General features: G+C 47.9%; 1 protein-coding gene and 1 long non-coding RNA gene across 3 annotated transcripts in view; both read left to right on the forward strand.

Annotated features, from left to right (window-relative positions):
- Positions 1-12,500, forward strand: part of LOC122259998 (protein fem-1 homolog C) — a 145,811-nt gene that overhangs the window by 51,213 nt on the left and 82,098 nt on the right. The gene's annotated exons all lie outside the window — the stretch shown is intronic.
- The window catches only part of LOC147471466 (uncharacterized), an 82,581-nt gene that overhangs the window by 20,023 nt on the left and 50,058 nt on the right, over positions 1-12,500 (forward strand). The window contains exon 2 of the long non-coding RNA XR_015191213.1: positions 7,194-7,345. This is a non-coding gene — a long non-coding RNA (uncharacterized LOC147471466). The remainder of the gene's footprint in view (positions 1-7,193; positions 7,346-12,500) is intronic.

The following is a 12,500-nucleotide window of genomic DNA, read 5'->3' on the forward strand; positions in this document are numbered from 1 at the left end:
CACACACACACATATATGTATATATATATATATATATATATATATATATATATATATATATATATATATATATACACACACACACACACACACACACATACATACATACATACATACATACATACATACATACATATATGTTTACATATATATATATGTATGTATATATATATATATATATATATATATATTATATATATATATATATATATATATATATATAATATATATATATATATATATATATATAATATATATATATAAAGACAGGCAGACAAACACAAACACGCCACTTGTTTCTTTCTCTGTGAAACAGCCGGGATTGCTTCGTGGAAAAGAAACCAGAGTTGTGTTCTATAGATTTTCCTTCGCGTTCCAGCGGTCATTCATCCCTTTCTCCTAGTTAGGCGAGGAAAGGAAAATATAATTTCTGGGGTTCGGCAATCACGAGTTCCCGAAGCCCTTCTTCCTCGCAGATGTTTATACCTGGGGGACTTTTTATCCATCGCTCGCGAAGAAGGGTTCCGAGTTTTGTTTATTTCTGGCGGTCGGTCGGTCTCTCTCTTTTTCGCATTTTCCTCTTCCCCCCTCTCTCTCTCTCTCTCTCTCTCTCTCTCTCTCTCTCTCTCTCTCTCTCTCTCTCTCTCTCTCTCTCTCTCTCTCTCTCTCTCTCTCTCTCTCTCTCTCTCTCTCTCTCTCTCTCTCTCTCTCTCCCTCTCCCTCTTCTTCTTCTTCTTCTTCCTCTTCCTCTTCTTCTTTTTTCTCTTCTTCCTCCTCTTCTTCCTCCTCTTCCTGTCTCTCTCGACATGAAAAGAGGCGAGGGACGTGATATAGACGTAGATATAGAGGCAGAGGCAGAGACGGAGAGAGAGAGACGGGACAGGGGGCGGCCGGGGTAAAGCTGTTGACTCCAGCAAACCCTCGAGGAACGCCCGGGTGGGAGTTAATAAGATTAAAGTTAAACCGCACACTTCCACGCCGTCAGCCAGAAGAAGAGGTTCGTGGGTGTCGCTCTCTTATGAAATGAGGATGGGATCGCCAAAGCCACAGAAAAGAAACCACCCTGTGAGAAAGGAAACGATTCTTAAGATAGATAAGACCTCCTCAGGCGAAAGAAATGGTGCGACAAGGTCCATCCACCGGAAACATAGTCTACTTTTGATAGATACGGATTTTTATTATTAGTGTGCCTACGTTTATTTTTCCCCCTTCACGCTTCTGTGTTCGTGTTTTGTTGAAATGATACATCCTTACTTAATCCAGTCGCAACTGTTGTGTGTGTGTGTGTATTGCACGGCGGAATATATATTTTACCTTTGAACTCTTGACTCATTAAATTAATATACAAAAGAATTCTTGGCCTTGTGACATTATTCGCTCTCTTGCCATGGCACAAAGTTGTAGATGTATGAACTCGCTGCCCAGCCTTTATAATAAAGTGAAATGTATTGTTTGTTTTTTATGGCGGTTTGCCGTTTAGAAAAAGATGGCTATCGTGATTAGACTATGGTATAAACAGAATATGTTCATGAAATTTGAGCGAGTCGTTTTATATTATTAATGCAAAGGGAATATTTAGGAGCACGGAAAGCCTTGTAGTAAAGGCGAGGTTTTGAGCCAACAGCCTTCAGGTCACCAGACGCGTTTCACGAACGGCCCCAGGAAGCTGCGCTGGCTCCCTTCCTCTGACTTTTGGGAGCAGATGCTATTCTTTTCGGTTATTAGGCCTTTCAACCCAGTCCGGCCCAGTGCGATCCAACCTCTTCCACTTTTCACTCCCTGCTTTCTCCCTCTGCCCTCCATCCCCCTGAACCTTTTCCAGTGACACCCTCCTCCTCTTCCTCCCTCTCCTCACCATCACCTGTCTTTCCGAGACGCCATCCCTCCGTCTTCTTTCCCATCCTTCTTCCCTTTCCTTTAACTTCCCCATCCCCCCTCTCCATCCCCTCCTCTCTCCCTCTTCTTCCCTACCCCCTTTCTCCATCCCTATCCCCATCCCATCTCCATCCCCTCCTCTCCTCTTCTCCCACCTCCTTTCCATCCCGTCTCCTTCTCCTCCATCCTCTCCCCCGCCCCTTCCCCTCCATCCCCTCCCCTCTCCTCCGTCCCTTCCCCCACCCCTCCCCCTCCCCCTCCATTCCCCTCCCAGTGAATCCGTTACATCGTGTGGACCTCCTTGAGCGTCGTTCTCCTCCTCCTTGTGCCGGCGTCCGGTTGCCTTATTTGACCGGCAGGAATGGGAAAGCACGCTGCCACGGCCATCGCTTGCAGTGGAAATGAAGCGATTTACGAGCCACCCCCCCCTCCTCCTCTTCCTCCTCCCCTGCTTGCTTGTTCAATCTTGCTTGCCGCTTTGTCTTGGGGTTGGGCCTCGCGAGTAGTGTTTTTTTGTTTGTTTTTTTTGTCAGCCTCACCATTATAAGGTTTGTCAGGTATACCTTTTGACGTTGGGATTTTTATTGCTGCTGGTAGTTCGTGCTGGACTTATTGTTGTTGTTATTATTATTATTATTATTATTATTATTATTATTATTATCATCATTATCATTATCATTATATTATTATCATTACGTTATTATTGTTGGTATTACTTATTTATTTGTTTCTTTTAGTAGTACTAGTAGCATCAGTAATAGTATTAGTAGCTGCATAATTATCATAAAAATCGTTATAATCCGTATCAATGTGATTACCGTTATCAACTTCATTATTGTCGGTAACCGACATTAATAATGAGAGAGACAATAGCTGTTCATGGCATTGTTGGATCCGTGATCGCATTTGCATTGTCATGTCACATCTTTGTGTGTGTGAGTGTGTGTTTGTCTGTCTTTCACGTGGCCTTTCTCCTTTGTTTCCTCGAGTGCTTGTGAGGGCCAGCCAGGTGTGCCAGGTGTCGCGAGCACGTGAGAAAACCTCGATCCCCACCTGTCCCCGATCCCCACATCTTCCCCTTCCTCTCTCCTCCTCCTCCTCCTCCTCCTCCTCCTCCTCCTCCTCCTCCTCCTCCTCCTCCTCCTCCTCCTCTCTTTCCCTCCTCCTCTCTTTCCCTCCTCTTCCCTCTTCCATCTTTCTTCTCTTCCATCCTCCCTTCTCCCTCTCCTCTCGTCTCTATCAATCTATCTATCTATCTATCTGTCTTTCCCTCTCTTTTTTCTCCTTTTTCTCCGACACTCCCCCTCGTATCCCTTTCTCTCTATACTCCATCTCCTCTCCTTTTCCCCTACTTTATTTCTTCACACACACACACACACACACGCACGCACACGCTCACGAAAAAAAAGTCAGGTTGCGGTCGCCTTTCGTTGCGTACCGGTTCTTATGTGGCTCAGGTGAAGGATATATTTAGCTGCTCATTGACGAGGCGTCATCTGTCCTTGTGGATCAGCTGATTCCTCTGGTCAGGCGGGTGGGTGGTGTTGCTGGGATTAGTGTGAGTACGTGGGGGGCAGTATTCGAGAGAAGGTTGGGTAGTGGGGTGGGTGGAGTGGAGAGGGAGGCAGGCTGGATGGGGCAGCACAGAACTCAGGATTTACGCCCTCTCGCCCTCCCTTCCGTCCTTTCCCTGTAACACTTCCTTACCTCTTACCATTCCCCATCCTCCATTCCCCGTCCACATACCCCCTCCCCACTGTCCGCACCCCCCCCCTCCGTCTGGGCCGACCGCGGTCGTGTTGGGTGGTGCGGGAGGTTATTTTTGAGAAGGCTAGTTAGTGATTGCCGAGTGTGTATTGCTTGCGCGGCCGCCTGCCAGCCAGCCTCAGCCTCAGCCTCGGCCGCCGCGGAACCTGTTTTTACACTCGGGGCCCTCGCCAAGTTGCTCTGAGATTTATTATTATTATTATTATTATTTTTTTGTGATTTCGTTTGTTCTTTTTCTCTTTTCTTTTTTTATTTTCCTTTTATTCGTCTCTTCTCTTCCCTTTTCTGTTGTTATCTCCATTTCCTCTCTCCTCTTCTCTCCTCTCCTCACTTTTATTTTGCACACACACCACAAAACACCATTGATTTCTGCCTTATATTCACTTCTATGCTTCCCTCTTAATTCCTCTCCTTTTCCTCCTTTTTATCATCTTCGTTATCTTTCTCTCCCCGTGATTTCCTATCGTCTTTTGATACGCCGCCACTTTGTTTGCTTCGCTTTCGTAATGAGGAAAGTTTAGCTTCAATATTCCAGGCGGGGGGAGGGGGGAGAAGGAAAAAAACAAAAATAAGGAAAGGATTTTGTTTAGTTGTTTATTTCTCCGTCAAATAGTAAACATGCCTTCCCTCTGCTCCTCACACACTGATGATGAGTCATTTGTTTATTTTTTTCCTTCTTCTTCTTCCTTGTCTCCACTCCTCCCTCTCCTTACGCCTGCCTCCCTACCCCCCTGCCCTAGTCCCAACCCCAAGCCATTAGCCCCTCCCCCCTCCCCCACCCCTCGCCTTTAACCTGTTTGTGGTCATGACCCGCTAATGTGCTTGCTTGCGTGCCTGCTGGTCTGGAGACGCTCCAGCAAGCATGCACAACTTCTTTTTCCCCGTGTTGTGCGTGGCGAGGGAAGGGACCTTGATTGGGCTGCGTGCTTTTGGTTTCGCTTTTGGGCCTGGTTTTGTCTGTTGGCATTTCTTGTCTTTGTTGTTGATTTAGTTGATGTTGTGTTGTTGCTATCGTCATCAGCAGCAGCACCACTATAGCTACCATCATCATCACCACTATAACTACCATCATCATCACCGTCATCATTTTTATTATCTTATTTATAATCGCATGAGGAACTATATATATGGAAAAATGTTGTTGTCCAGGGGGTGTTACGTCCGATACAACCTCTCCTTGGAAGATGCTTTTGTCTTGACATTGATCATGAGAAGTGTTTATAAGGATGATTAGGACATTTTCTCTCCTGCAGGGTCCTGCAGGGGAATGGAACTTCGTCCTTATGGTTGTTCACATTTTGCTTAGACAGACTTTCGTAACTTTGTCTCTCCTCAAATAAAAGGCCTACGTATTAAACGAAACCCACGAAAGCGGTCAAGTGAAAAGGCAATCGGCTTTGTCTTGCGCTCCCTCGTCCCGTAACTCGCTTGTTTCGCGATGTCAGCACTAGCGCCGATTGCAGTGACTCAATATGCAATCTGCGCGAGTGCACTTAGGTTCGTCTGTGATATTCGGGTGGCGAGGAGATAAGATAATATAAGGTTATTTCAGGATGTTGATTGGTCGAGATTGAGGTGCTTGATTCTTCCCAATGTTGATTCGGCCGATTCGGTGACCTTCAAGCGACCGAACAATACCTCAGACCGAAGGCACGCGCGGAAAGTTCCATTGGATTTTGGGAAGGGACTGGGCTCCATGTGCACAGAGAGGGTCGATTCCAGCTCATGCGTCTCTTTCGTATTTTTGTCTTTCTCTTTCTCTGTCGTTCTTCTCTCTCTCTCCTATTCGCTCACTTACTCACTCACTTACCTCACCCCTTTGAGATGTAAGTAACCACTTGCCTCAATAAACTTATCCAAGCAAAAAAAGTCCTTCGTTCGTTAACACACACGATTTAATAGCAACAACCCCCAACTAAAATATTCCTATGGAAAGTCCGCATGTATATGACATTTACTTTTCATTTTAGGGCGAACAGAGTCTCTAATCCATTTTCTCCCCTCGCGCCGTTGCAACGAATTTGCAAACTGTTGAAATCATCCCTCGCAGGAGATGCACAGGGAAGGCACGAGGGGAAGAAGGTGCCTTTTACTCGCAACGCTTCCTGCCTTTTCCTTCTTCTCGCTTTGCATCGTCCCGCTGGTCGTCTATTTTCAGTCCGACACCTCCGTTTTCTTTTTGTTGTTTTTGTGGTTCACCATTGTCTGTCTATTTTCTATCATTCTTTCCTTCATTCCTTCTTCCCCGTCTGTCCTCGCGATATTCTTCTATCATAGTTGTTCCCTTCCTCCCCTTTTCTATCCCTCTCTTTCTCTCTCCTTCCCTTCCTTCCTTCAACCCTCACTCTCTCCTTGCCGCATTTTTCCTCCTTCACTTCCCTCTCCTCCTCCTCCTCCCTTCCCTTTCCTCTTCCCTCTCGTCCTCTCCTCCTCCCTCTCTTCCTCTTCTCCTTCTCCTCACCTAAACACCACAGACTATTGGGTTCTTCGAAGTAGTTTAGTCGCGCCAAACAATCGAGCAGTGGGCGTGGTCAGTGGGCGTATTGGGAGTGCCAGTGGCGCGATGATAGGGCGGTGGAAAGCACCTGGCCCCACAGTGCAGCAAGCAGGCAAGAGGAATAGAGACACACAACGATAGGCCGGCGCTGGGAAGTGTCGCATCAGGGTTCAATAGCCTTATGCCTTTCCTCACCACACACGGATAATTGAATGCCATTGGTGTAGGATTCCCTTTGTATCTGTCCCCCCCCCTCTCTCTCTCTCTCTCTTTCTCTTTCTCTTTCTCTTTCTCTCTCATTTCTCTCCTCTCCTTATCCTTTTCCGTCTCCTTCCTCTTCTCCTTCTCACCCTCTTCTCCCTCTACCCACGTCTCCCCAAACTTTGGAACATGGAACAAATGGAACATATAGAAAGAGCCATGGTCTTAAATTAATGGTAGAGTATAACCCTATTCTCTTCATCTCTCTCTTTCATGGCTGTAATATATTTATTTGTTTATTTATTTCCAAGTGTAACATAAGATGGCAGATGTTCACAAGACACTGACTAAAGTTGTTGTGGTGCTTATGTGGTCAAGTGTTGTGTTATTTTTTTAAACTCCTTTGGTTTCCCTCTGTGATGTTGGGTTCTACTCTTTGGGCTATTTCGAGGTCGGGAACATTGTTGTCATTATCATTTTTTTTTTACCTACATTATCATATTCATCTTCGTGAGCACCTAGAATTCCGCCATCACTATCATCATTAATAATCAGCATTATCAGCATCACAACGACATCATTACTGCGATCATTATCTTGATCACCATGATCATCATCACTGCCATCATAATCACCATCACCGTCATCTTTGCCGTCATCTTCACCTTTACCTTCACCATAACCATCTCCATCTCCCTATTTTTTCAATGTTTTTAAAGCCATATCCACGCGGACTGATCTATGCCGGCAGGTGAAAAAGGTGCGGCGTCAATATTTACTTTTCTTAATATGTTATTTTTTGTATTCTTCCTTTGGGGTCCTCCCGTTAACCTTATTTTTATGTTTGTTTCAGGTGAGTGTTGGGACCGTGGTAGAGAGGAGGGAAGAAGAGAGGAAAAGAGAAAGGAAAAGAAGAGAAGAGAAGAGAAGAGAAAGGAAAAGAAGAGAAGGGAGGGGAGAAGAGAAGCCAAGGCAAGACATGAAAAGAGAAGAGTAGAGAGATAGGTAAGTATACGATTCTGAGAGACTTGAGGCGTGTTTTGGCGAATCCGGATTGCTTGTTCCAAGTTTCTGGCTGATCGATGCCCGTGTTCTTGGCTAATCTAGCGGCTTCACCGACCCGAAGCAAGATGTGTTGGTTGAGTTTGCTCGCAAAAAATGAGAGGGGGACATCTTGCAGTGGCCGTGTGAAATTTGACGAAGTCTTTCGCAGTGAATTGAGGAAAAGGTAGGGTACAGTTGGCTGGCCGAGCCTCCTCCTCCTCTCCCCCCCTACCGCTAATCCTCCGCCTCCTCCTCCTTCTTTTCTCTCCCTCCCGCTCTCCCTCCTTCACCTCTTGTCACTCCTCTCCGCTGCTCCTCCTCCTCCTCCATCTCCCCGCTGCTCCCCTTCTCGCTCTTCCTCCCCCTTCCCGATCCTCTCCTCTTCCCCCCCCCCCCCACCACCACCACCCCTTCATGCCGGAAGTGGCTTGAGAGCTACAAGAGCGAGACATGTTTAGACAGCTGCCTTTGGAGGAGGGGGTAGGAGCTGGGGAGGGGAGGGGCTTCACGTACCCGTTAACCCATCGGCGACCTCTTTTCGTTAATAATTTTCTCCATGTCATTTTGTTTTTAGTGTTGATATAAACTTCCCTCCCTCCCTCCCTCCCTCCCTCCTTCCCTCTGCCTCTCCTATATTACCTTTGATGCATAGTGATCTGCAAGAAAGAAATGTCGATCGATGCATTAATGTGTGTCATGACGAGCGACTTTGGCGGTACACAAAAGGGCGAGAGGGAAAGGGAAAAGGAAAGGGAAAGGGAGAAGAATGAAGAGAGAAAATGAGTAGAAGAGAGAGAGGGATAGAGGAGAAGAGCAAGGGAGCCAGAGACCGAGACAGTCACGGTAAACAGCTATACAGTTACACACATAAATATGCGCATCATATACCTCGCACCTTCGTCACACACAAACTACTAACACCGCCTCGGCAATGGACTCTTATTATACCATCTACGCCTTCGCGGCTTCGTTTTTTTTTGTGTGTTTTGGTGGCGAGGGAGAAAGGGAGAGATGTAGGGAGCGAGGGGGGAGGACGAGGGAGGGAGGAAGGGAGAGAACGAGGGAATAGATGATGGAGGGGAGGAGAGAGAGAATGAGAAAGGGATCGAGATAGGGAGAAAGGGAAGAAAGGGAGTTGAAGGAGGATGCAGATGGAGATGGAGAGAAGGAAGGGGAGGGCGAGGAAGGAGGGAGACTTATTGCAGACGATAGCGCGAGCGGCGGGTTACCGACGTTGTGCATGACCACGTTGGAGGCGTGGTCGGTCGGTCGGTCGGTCGCTGGGTCAGACGTCGTGCTGGCCAGGGCCGCTCGTGGACGATCTCGGAGGGGGGAGGGACCATGGGAGGAAGGGATGTTGGGATACGGAAGAGAGTCCCTGTTTTTTATCTTCCTCCTTCCCTCTCTACTCCCTCCCTTTCTCCCTCCCTTACTTCCTCTCTCCCCTCTCTTCCACCCCTCCCTTCCATATTTCCCTTACCCTTCCCTCCTTTCCTCCACCCTCCCTCCCTCCTCACTGCAATGATCTCCCAAGGCCTACGACGCTCCCCTCTCCCACGCTGGTCGGGGAGGGGGAGAGGGTGAGGATGAGGATGAGGATGAGGGTGAGGGTGAGGATGAGAGAGTGCACTGAAGTCTCGTGGTCGGGGGATGTGAGGGACACGTGAAGAAAGGGGGGAGAGGGGAAGAGACAGAGTGTAATGGAGATGGGGGAGGGGAGGGGAGGGGAGGGTATCTCTTAAGCATGGTGACGGCGACAGTAATGTGAGTGCTGACTGGCAGAGCGGTATTTTGTTGGTTGGCAACCGTTTTCTTTCAGTTTCATATTCACGATTACCATCAGTGTTATTATATTCCTCCTCGCCCTTCTTCTCCTCCTCCTTCTCCTCTTCCGCCCCCTCATTCTTCTCCTTCTCCTACGCCTTCTCCTTTATCTCCTTCACCCTTTTTTTCCTTCTAATTTTTCTCCTCCTTTTTACACCTCCTTTTTGTCCTTGTAATTTTTCTCCTCATTTTTAAAAAAATTCTCCTCATTTTTCTCCTTCTCCACCTCCTCCTTCTCCTCCTCCACCTCCTCCTCCTCCTCCTCCTCCTCCTCCTCCTCCTCCCCCTCCTCCCCCCCCCCCCCCCCTCCCCCCCCCTCCTCCCCCTTCTTCGTCTCCTTCTCTTTCTCCTTCGTCTCCTTTTCTTTCTCCTTCTCCCTCTCCTCCTCCTCCCCCTCCTCCTCCTCCCCCTCCTCCCCCTCCTCCTCCTCCTCCTCCTCCTCCTCCTCCTCCTCCTCCTCCTCCTCCTCCTTTTCCCCATCCTCCTCCTCCTCCTCCTCCTCCTCCTCAACTTTCATCCCTCCTCCTCAACTCTCATCCCTCCTCCTCATCATCCCTCCTCCTCCTCCTCCTCCTCCTCCTCCTCCTCCTCCTCCTCCTCCTCCTCCTCCTCCTCCTCCTCCTCCTCCTCCTCCTCCTCCTCTTCCTCCTCCTCTTCCTCTCCCTCTGTCACCTGTCCCCTTCCTCCCATTGAGGGCATATTATTTATGGCCAAGGGAAACGTGTTTAGCTGGTCGCTATACTCTGCTGTTTACAAACAAGCGGAAAGGGAAGTGTGTGGGTTGTAATCTCAGTTTTCATGTGTGTGTGTGTGTATGTGTGTGTGTGAGAGAGAGAGAGAGAGAGAGAGAGAGAGAGAGAGAGAGAGAGAGTGAGAGAGAGAGAGAGAGAGAGAGAGTGTTAGTGTGTTTGTTGTTGTGAGTCTGTTCATGTTTGTTCATGTGATATAAAAGGAAAGGGATGCTTCACTCAATCAAGTCTTACTTTTTTATGGTCTCACCTTGCAATTACTGGTGGTAAGAGTTGCAAACGATGATGTAAATCCCCCGACCCCCCCACCCTCACCCCACCCACCCGCCGCCAACTTTCTGTGCGAACGAGCGAATGAGTGCGGATTGCGACACTAGACTGGCCTTAAGAGTCTCACGCGCCGGATATTTCGAAATAATAATTAATTCTCATATCTCGAGTCCGGATGAGAGTTATCGTCTTGACTTTGTCTCTCTGATGGCATCGCTCAAGTAAATAGTGTCCGGTAGTAGGTTCGTTCTCATGTTACTGCTATTGTTGGTCTTTCTTTGTTATTCTTTATTTTAACTACTTTTTTTTTTTGGGGGGGAGGGGTATTATTGTTCTGCTTATGTAACCTCGACTGATGAAAATGCTGCTAATCGTTTACTCTACTCCCTTGTTACTGTCGATTGCTGATATTTCATCAACAGTTTCTACTTTCGTTTGCGTTTTCGTTGGTGGTTTTACTTTTATGATTTTTAAGCGATATCGACGGGTGGAAATGTTTTTATTTATTCTTATCCTTTCCTTAACACTATCCTCTTATCACCATCACAATTGCCGCTTCGTATTTTCCCGTTCGTATTGCCGCAGCTGTTCGGAATGGCGCCGGTGACAGAGCGGTTGTCTCCGATCTTCGCTCCTTCGTTTTTATTCATCACCGTCCGTTCATATGTCGTAGGTCATCGCTCCTTGAAAAGGTCAAGGGTCCCGCACAGGTCGCCTACGGGACGAGGACGTGCTAGATCATAATCGCAAGTGACCTGTCGTAATAGAGATGGTTGATGGCAAGGGTGTGTGTGTGGGGGGGGGGGGGCAGATGGAGACTTGTCGTTTGTCAACTGGCCTTTCACTCTAGCCGTCACGGGCGGTCGAGCGGAAAAAGGGGGGGGGGTGAGGGGGAAGGAGAAGAGAGGAGGAAAGGGAGGAATGGAGGGAGGGGAGGTGAAGTTAATGTGGAGGAGGTTTCTTATATGTAGAAGTACACACATCTGTCCCGAAAGCGGATGCACATTGAAGACGTATGTTAGCGACTAAATACAGTGCCGAGGCCGGCTCCTGATATATCCACAGCGGAGGCTGGAATATTTATGAAGTATTTCGGTGTGCAGTTCGACGTGACGGAATGCTGCTCCATGAGCTTATTACCTTTTCGGATGAACTTATTTTCATTATGGTGGGAGCTCCCTCTATCTCTATCTCTCTCTCTCTCTCTCTCTCTCTCTCTCTCTCTCTCTCTCTCTCTCTCTCTCTCTCCTTTCTCTCTCTCTCTCTCTCTCTCTCTCTCTCTCTCTCTCTCTCTCTCTCTCTTCTCTCTCTCTCTCTCTCTCTCTCTCTCTCTCTCTCTCTCTCTCTCTCTCTCTCTCTCTCTCTCTCTCTCCCTCTTCCTCCTCTCTCTCTCTCTCTCTCTCTCTCTCTCTCTCTCTCTCTCTCTCTCTCTCTCTCTCTCTCTCTCTCTCTCTCTCTCTCTTCCTTCCTCCCTTCTCCTCTTCCCCTCACCCCCCACCGACTGTGACACAATATATGTATACCGAATGTAATTATGTCTACCCATTTCTCAGTTCCGTTAGCCCCTTTCCTTCCGACCTTGACTTCGTTTTATCCATCTGCCTGTGAATTTCTTTATTCATTTGCCAGCATTTTCTTACCATTACGTTTCCGGTCCCGGGTGTTCAAGCGGCCAAACGACGCGGCGGGAGAAAGCTGACGCGGCCACGGAGGTGTGACGGCCGTCGCGTCCTTCAAGGGCCACATAAACGTTCAAGGCTGATGTAATGACTCGAAGGCTAGGTGCGGATTTCTCTCTCTCTCCTCCTCCTCCTCCTCCTCTCCCCCCTCTCTCTACCCCTCCCCCCTCTCTCTACCCCTCCCCTCTCTCTCTCCTCGCCCATTTTCCCCTTTTCCCCATGCCCATCGTCCGTGCTCCCCACCCCCTATCCTCTCCCTCTTCCTTCCCATCCTCCCCTCCCCTTCCCCCTCCCCTTCCCCTCCTCCACCTTCTCCTCCTCCCCCTCGCCCCTTCTTCACGATTTTATTTTATTTTAATTTGTTTGATTCGTTAATTAATTATTTAATTTACTTATATTCACTTCACTCAACTCTCTCCGACACTGTTCTTCAAAATGTATAGCTGCCTCCGGCTGTGCGGCTCAATTGCGACATTGTGGAAATGTTAATTGGTTTGTTGTGAGTGAGAGAACAAGTTTAGTAATTGTGTATGTGTGTGTTTCCGTCTGTTTCTGTCTGTGTGTCTGTGGATATGTGGATTTGTGAATATATGT

Source organism: Penaeus japonicus, unplaced genomic scaffold (genome assembly GCF_977035675.1).
Source record: "Penaeus japonicus unplaced genomic scaffold, GWHDUDI00000001_assembly GWHDUDI00000008, whole genome shotgun sequence".
Taxonomy (NCBI): domain Eukaryota; kingdom Metazoa; phylum Arthropoda; class Malacostraca; order Decapoda; family Penaeidae; genus Penaeus; species Penaeus japonicus.